This window comes from Hyperolius riggenbachi, chromosome 8 (assembly GCF_040937935.1).
Source record: "Hyperolius riggenbachi isolate aHypRig1 chromosome 8, aHypRig1.pri, whole genome shotgun sequence".
NCBI lineage: Eukaryota > Metazoa > Chordata > Amphibia > Anura > Hyperoliidae > Hyperolius > Hyperolius riggenbachi.
This window is the reverse complement of record NC_090653.1, coordinates 133,116,697-133,130,723: the sequence shown is the minus strand read 5'-3', so window position 1 is coordinate 133,130,723 and position 14,027 is coordinate 133,116,697. Positions and strand designations below refer to the sequence as shown.

Genomic DNA, 14,027 nt, shown 5'->3' with positions numbered 1-14,027 from the left:
GAGCAGGCGCAGGAGGAGAAGGCCATGCTTTTTGAGACACAACAACCCAGGCCTTGCATGAGGACAAGAAGCGTGCGGATAGCATGCTTTTTACCGCCATGCAGTCATAAATGTAATAAAGATAAGAGGTTCAATAAACAGGGACCGGGCGTCAACGCTAACCCAGCAGCAGCAGACGTGATGGAACAGGAGGAGGCGCAGGAGGAGAAGGCCACGCTTTCAGGTGCAACTCAGGCCTTGCATGAGGACAAAAAAATGTGTGCGCAAAGCAATGCAATGAGTAGTTTTCAGGACACAATGGGCTATTCGGAGGAGCTATTCCCACCCCCACAATCTTCTACCTGTGAAAGGTCAATGGAACAGCCACAAATGTTGTGCCCGGATTCACAACCTTTTTCTGTGGAAAATGCACCTCGCACTGAAATGCAAGGCGAGGCCGAGGATGAACATGACGTCAACAACTCAACATGACGCAAAATGGGGGCGGAACAGAAAGCTGCTTTCAATGTTTTGAAGGCCTTAATTGCCTCCGGTGGCCAGTTAGATGCATCATTCATCACACCCAAATCCCAGAGCAATGTGTGCAGGAATTTGAATCTCAGGAGGTGTACCGAGATCATCTGGACAAGTGACCAAGTGACAAGTGACAAAGTGACCAGTGACAAAGTGACAAAATGACAAAGTGACAAAATGACAAAGTGACAAGTGACAAAGTGACAAGTGACAAAATGACAAAGTGACAAGTGACAAAGTGAGAAGTGACAAGTGACAAAGTGACAAGTGACAAAATGACAAAGTGACAAGTGACAAAGTGAGAAGTGACAAGTGACAAAGTGACAAGTGACAAAGTGACAAGTGACAAAGTGACCAGTGACAAAGTGACAACTGACAAAATGACAAAATGACAGTGACAAAGTGACCAGTGACAAAGTGACAACTGAGAGGTTGTTCTGGGGAGCTCCACTGCACTCAGTCGCATATGAGGAGAGGTCTCGTCGGGACTGCTGATCCTCCTCAGCTTGCTCAAAGCTGAGAGGGTTCCTGAAGATCCTCTGCTTGGAGTTCGCCGGGGTTCAGCTTGGTGTCGGGGTCGGCGGCGTCCTCCTCACTCCAACGTGGCAGATCTTCTGTTGAAGGAAAAAAAAAACATTGTTAAAAGTCCAGTACCGCTTCTGAAGGACTCACCAAGAGATGCAGGAGCGCTTCAATCTAGCGCACCATCGCTCGCTGGGTGATGTCCCTGCCTACGCGCTGGAATTCTACGCTGCACATGCTAGCACGCTTTTGCGCAGTGCCGAGGCGCATTCCAGCAGCTAGTAGCTACCAAGCTTCTGTGGATCTGATTGGGCCACCATGTTGGATCTCTGCCAAGTTCTCCAAAATTTTGAGCAATCCACGTTGCTTGTGACTGAGCAGTGACAACTCTACAGTCAGCATTACAATACCACTGCTGTGTTTACTGAAGAAATCAATGTTGAAGATGGAAACCGCTGGCATGATGCAAGTGGGGGACTCTGAAGATGAAAACGATCAGCGTGATGATACCAACATCAGGCAACCTGCCTCAGGAAACGCTGGTCCCAGCTATGACAAAGAACAGGACGAGGAACAGCTGGAGTTGGAGCAGGAATTGGATGCCCCCACTGCCGAGGGACAGAGCGGTGCACGTTGGACTTCCACAATTTAGCGGGAAAGGACAGCAGAAGAGGAAGAAAGTGATGCTGGTGACGAATATGGTGCATCACAACAATCACAACGCTTACAAGAACATGAAGACAGAGGAGTCTGGCAGGACTCTCTGGCACACATGGCTCAATTCATGCTAGACTGCATTGAACGCGGCCCGTGCATTATTCACTATTCATTATTATTCATTATTCTGGAATCTGGACAACACCAATTACTGGGTTTATACCCAGTTTATACAAACACAATGTTAAAAAACTGATTGAAGAAAGTGTCAGACAGGTCAAAAATGGAACAATTCCAGCAGGCCCTTGAGGATGGAGACTTTAGGCCCGGTTCACATTAGCGGTGGCCGTCCGGAATCGCCGTGCCGGAGCCGGACCGCTTGCAGAACGGACGGAACGGACGCACGGCAATAGCAATGAAAGCCTATGCGTCCGTTCACATGCGTCCGTTCTGCCGGACCGGAGCCGGACCGGATCCGGACCGGATCCGGACTCCGGCGTCCGTTCCAACATGCGCTATTTTTTGGTCCGGCTCCTCCGGCAGCCGTATCCGGGGCGGAGCCGGACTGCACCATCCGGCCAATACAAAGTAATGAGAACCGGAGAGCGCACAACACACTGGCTACAAAAACCGGACGTTCTACCCCACTTCCTATGCATTTTGGATGGGGACCACATGGAGTTCACAGAGTGGGGCAGCAGCGATTTCATGCTGGAGCTCTAGGCAGCAACATGTCTGATATAAGTCTGATAACGAGGAGGCGAACAACAGAGAATTCCCAGGTATACGAAAAATGCCTGGATCCATGGTCCCAACTGCAGTCTCTGTATCCACGGATGGTCTCCACACGTCCACCTGTCTCCAACAATGACCCCAGACCCTTCTGCTGACCTCCCAGACCCCAGGTATTTACAGGTTGTTATCTCCTTAAGAAACCGGATCCGGACCGCAACCGTGTTCACACCGCACGGAAACCGGATGCAAACGGACCGGATCCGGACCGGATCCGGATAGGAACCGTACGGATCAGGTCCGGTCCGGATACGGTGCGGTCCGGACATCCGGTGCGGTTTTGACAAAACCGCAAGTGTGAACGGGGCCTAATCCTCCTCCTTCTCTAGCCAGTTGTACGCCGACAGACTGACTTCAGCAAACCCAGGAGGACCAGGAGGGCAGCAAAGAACACAAGCTGCTGCTAGTGCCGAAAAGGGAATGGTATTGGCAGTGTCCTTGGAGTGGGAACATTTTCTGACACCCATGCAGCAGCCCACAGAACAGCAATCGGGCAGTTCCACGTCCTCCAACACCAATCGCCTGGAGAAGATGGTCAAGGTCCAGGACTACATGTCAGATGGCGTAGCTGTGTTGAACAATCCATCTGCAGACAGACGGTGAGTGTGACAGGCAGCACAGAAGGACCATGGCAACTCACTCATAGTACCACAGTTTGATAGTGCTGCCCAAAAAATTATATGGATCCGTGGACCCGGGCACTGCGGGCAGTACTGGGAAGTGGGAACGCAGATTTTAGTACCTAAACACACGATACAACATGTTTTCCGGGGTCGGACTCTGAGGCACATACAGATGGTCCCGATCATCATCCTCATCATACAACTCTTCTCCTGAGTCTGACCCACCCACCACCTCTGCCACCCCAACATCCCCAGACACAGACCCCTCATCGTCCTCAACATTAACTTGGGATGCTGGCCTGAGCCAGACCTCCTCCTCCACATCAGGCCCCATCATCTCCTCAATGGCAGCCCTCATTAATCGTTCTGGCGACGGACCGATGGACACAACATTCTCCTCCGGAGAGGGCTGCTGCTGACCACTGGCTGCTGGGGTGGATGTTATAGCTTGCGTGGGGCGTTGGCTGTTGCTGTTGTTGGGAGTGCTGCTCACAGCGGAGGTCTCTGAGGAACTCATGGTGAGCTCATATAGTGGTTGGCGGTGAGTGGAGTATTACTGATCCCAGCAATATACACACTGACTGGCAGAGTACGCAATGCTATATAGTCTGGCTGAGCGGTGTACACAGAGTGGCAGTACACACAATGCTATATAGTCTGGCTGAGCCGTGTACACAGAGTGGCAGTACACGCAATGCTATATAGTCTGGCTGAGCGGTGTACACAGAGTGGCAGTACACACAATGCTATATAGTCTGGCTGAGCCGTGTACACAGAGTGGCAGTACACACAATGCTATATAGTCTGGCTGAGCCGTGTACACAGAGTGTCAGTAAACAATAGTATATAGTCTGGCTGAGCGGTGTACACAGAGTGGCAGTAAACACAATGCTATATATAGCGTGGCTGAGCGAGGTGCACAGTGGCAGTACACACAATGCTATATAGTCAGGCTAAGCCGTGTACACAGAGTGTCAGAAAACACAATGCTATATATAGCGTGGCTGAGCGAGGTGCACAGTGGCAGTACACACAATGCTATATAGCCAGGCTAAGCCGTGTACACAGAGTGTCAGAAAACACAATGCTATATATAGCGTGGCTGAGCGAGGTACACAGTGGCAGTAAACAATGCTATATATAGTGTGGCTGAGTGAGCGGTGTACTACTGTTCCCAGCAGCGACACACAATGACTGGGGGGGACCCTGGCTAGTGTGGCTGGAGAGCGAACTACCCTGCCTGCCTACCCAAAGCTAAACCCACAGACAAATGGCGGAGATATGACGTGGTTCGGGTATTTATTTACCCGAACCACGTGACCGTTCGGCCAATCAGAGCGCGTTCGGGCCCGAACCACGTGACCCGTTCGGCCAATCACAGCGCTAGCCGAACGTTCGGGGAACGTTCGGCCATGCGCTCTTAGTTCGGCCATGTGGCCGAACGGTTTGGCCGAGCACCGTCAGGTGTTCGGCCGAACTCGAACATCACCCGAACAGGAAACCCGAACAGTGGCGAACACTGTTCACCCAACACTAGCACCCAGTAATGCTGATAGTGAAATATCGATATTAAACACTGATATTTTACTATAAAAGTTTAAAATGTCGGTATTAAATACCAATATTTTACTATGGTTAAATCTAACGCCATTCTCACACGATGCCTAACCCTAACCACCCCACTGCACAAACTAGCTTAAACCCCACCCACACAAACTACCTACCTAACGCCTAACCTTTAACCCCCCCCGCACAAACTACATACGTAATGCCTAATCCCCCACACTAACTGCCTTAACCCCCGCCCCTGCACGATAACTACTAAGGGCCCATTTATACTACCGGCGATGTGGTACGATACAATCATCGAATCGCATCAATGCAACTCCCCCCCCCCCAAATTCTCGGGCACCGCTATAGGCGCCTAAAAATGTCGGCATTTGGGCTCCCGTGGTGCCCGATATATAGAGGGCATTTATCGAGTGCTCAATTTTTGTGCCTAGTGTAGGATATGAAGACTGCTTGTGTGTGGACTATGTCTCCTCTACTGATGCATGCTGGGGCCTCTATTTTCCTCAACTGCAACTGTAACTGCTACCATGGATTTAGTGGCATGAATTTAGTTTCAGCGATACTGATTAGTCGGTTAGGATGCAGTGTTTTTGTTTCCTGACATCTAGGCTGGACTGTCAGAGAGTGAATACTAGTTTTAATGGTCAGTAAGGGAAATTACCTCTGTTTACTCCTATATCCTAGGAACATACTAGTAAGTTAATTGGTTCCCCACAAAATTTGCCTTAGACTGTAAGGGACACTGGACAATGACTATGGTAGAGGTTAGATTATGAGTTCCTCTGAGAGACAGTTACTGCACATGGACTCTGTAAAGCACTGCAGTGTCAGTGCTCTGCAAATATTAATAATAATAAGAATAATACTAAGCTAGTAGGTAATGGATTAAGCATGCAGTGCATGCAAGAAGGCCCAAGAATGTCTCAGAATTAGAAATGAAGACTGGACAAAATTGAAGAATGGATAATTTTTTTTTTACAACAATAGCATAAAGACTGTCAGCTGGATACAAAAGGTGGCTCAAGCAGTTTTGCATGCCAAACCATGTCTTACTAAATGTTTTCTTACTGGGTCTCCATACTTTTGCACATGCCATGGTTTTTATTACTTAGTTGTTTGTTTGTTTTAACACAACCGAGTGCAGGGAACAGGTAAAATGGCCAGTAGTTAAAGGTTTGCTATATATCGGTGCTATAAAACAGTAAAAAAAAAAAAAAAAAAACTGCTGTTGTTCTCAGGAGACAGTAACATTTAAATTTAGATGTTTACAGTGCTGCCCATAATTATATATAACCCCTGGCAAATGTTGACTTAAAGTTTACTTTTATTCAAATAGCAAGTCATTTTTGATGGGGAATGACATAGGTGTCTCCAAAAGATAATAAGTAGAAGTACAAAAAGCATTATTGTGGACAAAAAAAACATTTCTCAGCTTTTATTTACATTTGAACAAAAAGTGTCCCGTCCAAAATTATTCTTACCCTTCTCAATAATCAATAGAAAAGCCTTTATTGGCTATTGCAGCAATCAAATGCTTCCTATAATTGCAGACCAGCTTTTTGCATGTCTCCTCAGGTATTTTTGCCCATTTATCTTTAGCAATGAGCTCCAAATCTTTCCGGTTGGAGGGTTCTTCTTGCCATCACCCTGATCTTCAGCTTCCTACAAAGATTCTCAATTAGATTCGTCAGGACTCCTACTGGGCCACTCCAAAACGTTAATGTTGTTGTCTGCTAACCATTTCTTCACCGCTTTTGCTGTGTGTTTTGGGTCATTGTCATGCTGAAATGTCCCCTGGTGCCCAAGGCCAAATTTCCCTGCAAACTACCTGATGTTGTCGTTGAGAATCCTCATGTATTGCTCTTTTTTCATGGTGCCATTTACTGTGATTAGGTTCCCTGGTCCATTTGGCTGAAAAAAAACCCAAAGCATTAGGTTCTCACCACCATGTTTGACAGTGGGGATGGTGTTCTTTGGGTTGAAGGCTTCTCCTTTTTTACGCCAAATGAAGGAAACATCATTGTGACCAAACAATTACATTTTGTTTCATCTGACCATGACACCAGAAGTCTTCTTCTTTGTCCAGATGAGCATTTGCAGAGGCCAAGCAAGCTTTTGTGTTCCTTATCTGGAGAAGTGGTGTCTTCCTTAGTCTGCATCCATGGAACCCAGCAGTGTGCAGTGTTCTTTGGATTGTCTGCCTTGAGACATTGCCACCATCAGAGCCCAGATTCACCAGGATGACCTTGGTGATGATCATTGAATTCTTTTTCACCTCTCCCACTATCCTCCTGGCCAGAACAGGAGTCACTTTTGGCTTCCGACCACGTCCTCTGAGATTTTCCACAGTGCAAAACATCTTGCATTTTTTAGTAATACTTTGCACTGTAGCCACTGGAACTTGAAAACATGTAAAAATGGCCTTGTAGCCCTTTCCTGACTTATGAGCAGCATCAATGCACAGCAGGAGGTCCTCACTGAGCTCCTTTGTCTTAACCATGACTTTACACAATTCAACTGCAGAGAGCTGCTGTTTTACACCTGCTGAGTTGATTAAAACAGCTGTTCCCACTTAATCAGGGTAATTAGGGTGCTTTAGAACAGCTTGGACTATTTGGAATGGTATAGAACTTCGGATTTTCCCACAGACTGTGACAGTTTGTGAAGGGTACAAATCATTTTGGACTGGGTACTTTGTGCTCAAATGTAAATAAAAGCTGAGAGATGTTTTTTTTCCACAATAATGCCCCTTGTACATTGTCTTATTATCTTTTTAGAGACACCTATGTCATTTCCCATCAAAAAATTACTTACTGGTGGAATAAAAGTAACTTTCAGTCAAAATTTGCCGGTGGTTTGAATAATTATGGGCAGCACTGTAGCTTTAAACAAAAAACAAGATTATGGGATTTCTGGAAAGTCCTATTTAGGATTAACACTACTGTATGGGATTGTATTTGGGATTAAGCCTCACATGTGTGCAGTATGGAGCCGCCTGTCTTCAGGAGAACTCGGCTCCCAATGACTTCTGCAGTGGGGGATTCAAACACGGGAGCCAGAGCTGCACAGAGGGCACTGGGAGAGGAGAGGAAAGGATCTATAGGACCCAGAGTCTTCCCTTTTCTTAGTTAAGTACTTTTTTTTTTTAATTTACAGACCTTCCCATTGACTTTAAGCCAGCTCATGCTCATCCCTTTTGTTGAAGAGGCATATCTCAACAAAAACACTTGTTTTGCAGGTAAATCTATATAGAGGAAGGGGGAAAAGTGTTTTTCAGACCTGTTTTACACTCTGAATGCAACGTTAGATAGAATTGTTATTATTTTTTAAATGGCCTAGACACATGTGACAAATGAGCATATTATTCCAAAAGCTGCATTGGAAGTATGAGGTCATGGCCATGTTGTCCACAGTGGCAGCCACTGCCTTGGGGGTTTGGGAAGCATAGTGCCAAAGTCATGGTAAATCTGGCAATATTTTCTTTCTCATCCTGTAGCCATCAGCAGAGCCAGGCCGAAGCAGAGGCTCAAGGGGCACAAGCCTCTGGGCACACAGCCTTGAGGGCCCCCCATTCCCCCCCTCTCCAAGCCATTGCAGAGTAGTTGCAAGCAGAGGATGCTGTAGCAGTTACTCACCTCTTTGTGCTGGGATCTATCTTCAGCCCCTTTCACCGTCTCCTCTATATGACTTCTCCAGCAGCGTCTCTCATTATTTGACACTGCTAGAGGGAATCGTGGAGAGGAGATACTGCGAAGGGCCTGAAGAGAGATACCGGCAGCAAGAGGGGAGTGACTGCTGCACCAAATTGGGGACCAAATTTGCAATCTCTGCCTCTGGTGTGGAGAACCTTGTCCAAGCCCGTTACACCAGACACTCCATGTAGACAATGAAACTCTAGTTCACAGAGGTGGTGATATATATTCTTGTACTAAGCAGTATGGAGATATGGTAGAGGCAGGAACCCTTCTTAAATGAATACATAGGTAATACAAACACCCTTATTACTCAACATACACTCTCTTCGCCATTTATGTCACACATTATGGGCAGCAGGGAGCTGCAGGATGAACATAAGCAGTGTGTGCAAGAGTACTCTGAGGTAAGGAAATCATACTGATGTCATCAATCACCTCAGCTACAACTGGACAGAGATAAGCACTCTCCATTGTTTGGAGGCTATCATGTAACTATGCCTGTGTGGGAGCTAAATACGGCTATCTGGAGGATATTTGGCTGTTGGATGAAATATACGCCTGCTGGGGATGCAAATGGCATTGGCAGCTAGGGTGGTCATTGCACAATTCTGAACAAAGCTACATACATGTTTACAATTCTTCCACCCAAAGCTATGTCACACCTCATGTATTGTCCACCCACTTATCATTCCAATGATTTTTGTAATGAAGTGGTTAATTCTTCATACGTATTCCCTCTTATTGCAACATTTTCTTGGAACATTTTAAATATCTGACAGTGAGAGAGTCTGGAGCTGCAGACTGCCCTTTAAATGCTGCCAGCTGTTGTCTTCAGTGCTGTAGAGCTCAGCGGGATGTTAGACATCACATTCTGGAGGCGTTCTGCTCTGGCTTTTACCTTTTATTGGTTTATTGCACATAAAGTCGAAGAAAGCTTCCGCTGTGTCTAGTAAATATAATAACATAACAACCTGATTGGCATAAACTGGCCTCTTTATGTCATCCGATATATTTCCACTGCTTGTTGTATTACACAGCTAAATTGTTTGATAAAAGACTCAAGTGTGTGAAACTCTACAACTAATGAAACTGTGGGCCAGAGACAGCAACACAAAGTGCTCTGAGGTAATTACGGCCAATTTTGTCTCACAGTCAGGAACAAAATGCCTTCTAACACAAATGGACTGTTGGTTCGTGCTATTATATTTATTAGTTATCCTACCCAGGCGGTGATGCGCCTACCAAGTGTATGTGTGTGCATGTTTTCTTACTTATCACTGCCTCCACAGCAAGATTGCTCTGTTTAAACTGTCACATAAAAAAATACAAAACACCTAGCATAGTCTCGTAAAACGGATCCGAGCTAAAGAAAAAAAACTTTGACTGTATTGCACCAGCAGTATTGCCAAGTGCAGCAGTACTACCTCACTAAACCTCACCCATTTTCTGAGTGGGTTCCTGTATCAAATTCAGTCTTCCACCATCTTAAAGGAAACCTAAGATGAACAATGTGAAGGCATTTATACTTACCAGTACTAACTGCACAAGCGCAGAATACTCTGGCTACACATGCGCAGGAAAGCCCAACTGAGTGCAACTGGAGAAAGAGAATGGGCTGGCCAGCAGAGGGGAGGAGCATCCCAGGAGGACCGTGAGGGAGCCCACAGCCTAAAAGGGGCTGGAGGAAGTCCCAGGTAAGTATGAATGCATTTATAAAAAAGGAAAGGAAAACCCCAACTAGGAGCGTAACAATAGACCCCTGCAAGGGGGGCCCAGAAGCCACAGGGGGCCCGTGGGGGGGGGGGGGGAATTTAAGAGACTAAGGACATGGAGAGAAAAAGCGTATTCTGCTCTCGCACCATTGTTATGTTGACTGCATGTGTCCACCACACAGATAAGGAATCACACACACTTTGGAATTTGTACACTGTCCCTGCTCCCTAGGGTTCGTAAAAAACATCTGTCTCTCACTGCTGCAAAGTTCTGATGACTTCATGTACAACATTACAAACAAAAGAGTCACAGGGTGAAAAAAAAGTTGTAGACTTTCCCTTATCCAGCATTCCTAGATTCTTATCACACACAGCAGGCTTATGGTGTCTGATTACTTTTACAACACAATGGAGTGGGTAAGATTGATGTCTGACTGTCGCTGCCTCATTGAGAACTTGTCTCATACTGAGTCAAAAATCCCGTAATAACAGTATCCATCAGTGACATTCTGAATGTTTTGCCAAAGTTACAGTAAATACTATATCTTATGTTCAGTATGTCATTGTTGTTCCTCCATATAGCACACATGTGTCAAACTCTGGCCCGCGGGCCAAATTTGGCCCGCAGCGCCAGAAAACTTGGCCCGCCGCTTGTTTTTTTATTACCTTAGCTTTGGCTCGCTGCGCTTTGAAAGCTGGCCCGCAGCCACGCTAGAGGGTCCGCCCCAACCCGCCCATCATCAGCATGAGTGATAGAGTGTTGCTATGCTCTATCACTCACCTGCTCCGCCTCCCAACTTTCTCCGCCTCCCGATGACAGCCGGGTATCTCCCTCCCTCCTCTATTCACAGCGGGCCGTTGTCCACTCCTCGCTGGCTGTTCCACTCTACGGAGCGGTGGGTGGTGGCAGTTCTGCATTCTGCACACCAGCGTGAACCCCGCACTGAACACAGGAGAGCTGTATGTCTCTGACTGATGGTGCGCATATACAGGAACTTCCTGTATACGCGCACCATCAGTCAGGGGCATACAGCTCTCCTGTGTTCAGTGCGGTGTTCACGCTGGTGTGCAGAATGCAGAACTGCCGCACATTTACAGTGGAACAGCCAGCGGGCTATTACTGGGACACCTACCTACCTTACATGGGCACCTACTTTTTGCCTGGCTACCTACAGTGAGGTACCTACCATTTGCCTGGCTACCTACAGTGAGGTACCTACCTATTACCTAGCTACCTATACTGAGGCACCTACCTATTGCCTAGCTACCTATACTGAGGCACCTACCTATTGCCTAGCTACCTATACTGAGGCACCTACCTATTGCCTATCTACCTATACTGAGGCACCTACCTATTGCCTGGCTACCTATACTGAGGCACCTACCTATACCTAGCTACTATACTGAGGCACCTACCTATACCCAGTTACCTATACTGAGGCACCTACCTATTGCCTGGCTAACTATACTGAGGCACCTACTTATGCCTAGCTACCTATACTGAGGCACCTACCTATAGCCTGGCTACCTATACTGGGACACCTACATATTGCCTGGCCACCTATACTGAGGCACCTACCTATTGCCTGGCTACCTATACTGAGGCACCTACCTATACTGAGGCACCTACCTATAGCCTGGCTATCTATACTGAGGCACCTACCTATGCCTAGCTACCTATACTGAAGCACCTACCTATAGCCTGGCTATCTATACTGGGGCACCTACCTATAGCCTGGCTACCTATATTGGCACACCTACCTATAGCCTGGCTACCTATACTGGGACACCTACATATTGCCTGGCCACCTATACTGAGGCACATACCTATTGCCTGGCTATCTATACTGGGACACCTACCTATTGCATGGCTACCTATATTGGCACACCTACCTATTGCCTGGCTACCAATGCTGAGGCACCTACCTATGCCTAGCTAACTATACTAGGGCACCTACCTATTGCTTGGCATCAAAGAAATCTGCCCGGGCATTTTCCCCTGATGCTGTGCAAAGCATGATGGAATTTCTGATGTTGTTGTTGTTCTCGCCTAGCACGCGCTGCTGGGAGGGGTGATCAGGACACAGGGCAGTTGGAACTGTGTCTCATGCTCCCTGCCAGTTTGCCACCTCCTTTTAACCAAAAAGATGGCTGTGCCCATGAAATCACAAACATTTGCCTATTCTTTTAAAACAGGGTGGGTAAGAGATTATATTACCTGTCTATTTAATTAACATAACTAATGTAACTTAATGACAGTATGTTTGTTTAGGCTGAAGTTCCTCTTTAACCACTTTACCCCCAGCGGTGCGGATTTCTCCGTCCCTTTTTCCACCCTGTTAACACCAGGGACGGAGAAATCCGCACCTCCCGCGCTTCCGCCGCTGTCTGCGCTCTCGCTCGTCCACGCGCCCCCGCGCTCGTGCGCGCTGCCTCCCGCTCACCTGGAGATCAATGAACGGGAAAAACCATTCCCGTTCGTTGATCTAAGCCCCCGCAATGATCAGCTGCTTCTATGAGAAACAGCGCGATCATTGTGATTTTCCCAGCCTCATTGTGCTTCCTGCAAGCGTACTTCCAGACGCTTGCAGGTCGCATGAACAAAAAATCACTGTGGCTATCTTGTGGCCAAATAGTAAAACTACACCCTAAAGCATTTTTCATGTACACATACACTAGTTTTACACAATAAAATAACTCATTGCCTCCCACACTTCCCAATTTTTTTTTTTTTGTAATTAAAAAAAAAAAAAAAATTACAATAAAAAAAAAACATAAATAGTTACCTTAGGGACTGACCTTTTTAAATATTTATGTCAAGAGGGTATAACGCTGTTACTTTATAAACTATGGGCTTGTAATTAGGGATGGATGCAAAACTGAGAAAAAAGACACCTTTATTTCCAAATATAATATTGGCGCCAAACATTGTGATAGGGACATAATTTAAATGGTTTTATAACTGGGACAAATGGGCAAATACATTTCATGGGTTTTAAGTACAGTAGCATGCATTATTTAAAAACTATAATGGCCGAAAACTGAAACATAATGATTTTTTTCCCCACATTTTTTCCTATTTTCCCATTAAAACACATTTAGAATAACATAATTCTTGGCATAATGTCCTACCTTAAGAAAGCCTAATTAGTTCATTTCATTGCGATAAGTAATAATAAAGTTATAGATGAATGAATGAGCGCTGAAAGGTAAAAATTACTCTGGTGTTTCAGGGGTAAAACCCCTCGGTTGTGAAGTGGTTAACCTCCCTGGCGCTCTATTAGGATCGCCAGGGCGGCTGCGGGAGGGTTTTTTTTTATTAAAAAAAGACTATTACATGCAGCCAACTGAAAGTTGGCTGCATGAAAGCCCACTAGAGGGCGCTCCGGGAAAGGTAATTCTGATCGCCTTCGGCGATCAGAAGTAACAAGGAAGGCCGCAATGAGCGGCCTTCCTTGTTTCGCTTACCTCGTCGCAATGGCGACGAGCGGAGTGACGTCATGGACGTCAGCCAACGTCCTGACGTCAGCCGCCTCCGATCCAGCCCTTAGCGCTGGCCGGAACTGTTTGTCCGGCTACGCTGGGCTCGGGCGGCTTGGGGGACCCTCTTTCGCCGCTGCACGCGGCGGATCGCCGCAGAGCAGCGGCGATCAGGTAGCACACGCCGCTGGCAAAGTGCCGGCTGCGTGTGCTCTTTTTTATTTGACGCGAATCGGCCCAGCAGGGCCTGAGCGGCAGCCTCCGGCGGTAATGGACGAGCTGAGCTCGTCCAGACCGCTCAGAGATGCTGGAAGCAATAAAATGATGGGAGCTTGAGGTGCTGTCTGTCTGCACTTAAAGGACATGAAAAACAAAACAGTTAAATGTAATAAAACACATATATTATATTATATACAGTATTATGCTGCTGCATTTTAGTGTAGGCTTTTCAAAACAGTTGT

General features: G+C 46.7%; 1 protein-coding gene across 2 annotated transcripts in view; it reads right to left on the bottom strand.

Moving 5' to 3' along the window:
• Positions 1-14,027, bottom strand: part of CAPN6 (calpain 6) — a 174,266-nt gene that overhangs the window by 65,362 nt on the left and 94,877 nt on the right. The window lies entirely within an intron of this gene.